Here is a 2,239-nt window from a genome sequence, read left to right as displayed (position 1 = left end):
GCGACCGTCCTTCCTGCTCCCCGGACCCCCTGCCACCGCCTGGGGGAGGAGCGGACCTGCAGAGCTCACACGTGAGCCTCCAGCGGAAGTCACCCGGTGGCGGGACACCTGAGGGACATCGTCACGTTTAGGGAAAGGCAGCAAAGCGCCAGAAACGATGGGAACTCATCCCGACGTCTTGGCAAAGACGGGGAGCCACCGACGACGGCAGAGGAGCCGGCGGGGTACGGGGTGGTCCTTGCGGAGCGACCGGGCCCCAGCCTCACACGGCAAACCCCCAGGAGAATCATCACGCTCCCTGTCACAGCAGGGACCCAGGCGCCCGTCGTTTCTAAGCCACCCTGGGGACACGAAAGCCGCCACGTTCGACAGCTCCCGGGGCTGTGCCTGTGCCTGTCCCCTTCGCCACAGCGAGCGTCTGTCCGGTCCGCGTCCCACCAAGCCTGTCAGCCGTCACTGACTTTGTGTCGGGAGACAAACTGGCACATCGTACAAAGGTCAAGTGGGAAGTGTCTCTTCCGATACATCACTGTCATGTACTGATAAAGGTCATTCCACCCAATACGTTCCCGTGACGGGAAATAAATTTGTTTGCCTGCTGTGAATTATTAAAAAAATCCATCTTCTCTGCTTCAAACTCCAAAGGCGGAAAATTAGGCTCTGTGACAGTAGCCTGTTTGCGAACGTATCTGAACAGAAAAACGCAAACGTGGCACGTTTCAAAGGCAAATCTATACGGACGCGTAAGACCGAAATAGTCTCACTGTCGTCACTGACGTTCACTCGGCAGCGTGCGTGACCCAAACGCTTCACGTACGCCACATGGCGTGAGTCTCGACACGACTCTCCTGTCCCATTTCACGGCTGGGAAAAGTGAAGCTTGGAGAGCTTGAGTAATTTGCCCAAACGGACACCGCCAGAAACGGCGGATCCCGACTCTGCGGTCGAGGTCGAAAGCCACTAACGCCCGATGACCTGCAGTTAGCAGGATGAGGCACCGGTAACAACAGAGCGACGGAGATGGCCGCCCTCGCTTGCAGATGAGATGCAGATGGCGTTTACCATCCTGGGTCGGGGACCGGTATTCGTTCATCCCACAACCATCCAGGTGCTGGGATAAAAGTCACAACTACGCAAGGCCTCTACGCGCCCTCGGGCGGCCCACGGGGCGGCCCACAGCTGTATTAAAACATAACAGGTGTGAGGACAGGGAAGTGTGCCCAGTGCCCGGGAGAGGGACTTTGGAACCAAGTCGCGATGACCCAGCGGGATCTGGGATGGGGGGTGGGGGTGGGCGGTAATGAGAAGGGAAATCCCTGCGGGAAGCAGCGCGCTGCCATCAGGGACCACGAAGGGCCAGACAGGAAGTTCTCTGGGGTGGGAAAGGGGCGGCCTGGCAAGGGCAAGACCGTGTCGCCGCCGCGTCTAACGCTGACCCTGGAGCGTCAGTCGCGGAGCGGAGCCGAATGGCGAAGGGTCCGCAGACCGGCCGCGAGCGGAGTGGGGTGGGAGGGTGTGAGGAGGGGCAGAGACGCGGGGCTCAGTTCAGGCTCAAACAGCGGATGGCACCTCCGGACAGAGGGGAGGGACGTTTGGGAGATGAAGTCCAAACGCTGTCGTGGCTCCGAGTCCCGGGGAGCGGTGTGCCCAGCGGTGGAGTCACCTGCGGCTGCAGGAAATGACCCAGCAGGAGGGGCTGAGAGTGGACAGCTCGGGACCAGGGGGGGCCGGGGGCGTGGTCCTCACACCTGAGGCGGGACAGTCTATGCACGGCGCTGGGGGAAAGCGATGTCACAAACTCGCGTCCCTTTTCTCGTGAATGGGGAGAGCTGAGCTTCAGGAAACAAGCTCAGGTGGAGCGGGCGTCACAGAACCGGCCGATGAAGCCCGGGACGGGAGGCGCCCACCGTGGGGTCTGGGGACCTCGGGCAACTCCGCTCTCTGCTCAGTGCTTTATTATACGACCCCCCTCAGTCCCTACTCGGCGCGCATGCCACCTCGACGCTGGGTCCTCCTGTCCTCACCGACAAACACGACCCAAGGCTGATGCAGGACCCCACGTGAGGCAGGGGCGGCGGGGGGCTGGAGCAAAGCCACGTCAAGGCTCTCGGGGCCGGCCCCAGGCACCAGCATCAAGGCACAGGGGACAGTTCCTCCCATAACTTGCTAAGGATCCAGGAGATGCTTTTTGGTGCCTCAGGGCGGCTGCCTCCTTCCAGCTGAAGACCTCGGTCAACCT

The sequence above is a fragment of the Pteropus vampyrus genome, unplaced genomic scaffold (genome assembly GCF_000151845.1).
Source record: "Pteropus vampyrus isolate Shadow unplaced genomic scaffold, Pvam_2.0 Scaffold375, whole genome shotgun sequence".
Lineage (NCBI taxonomy): Eukaryota > Metazoa > Chordata > Mammalia > Chiroptera > Pteropodidae > Pteropus > Pteropus vampyrus.
This window is presented reverse-complemented; position numbering follows the sequence as displayed.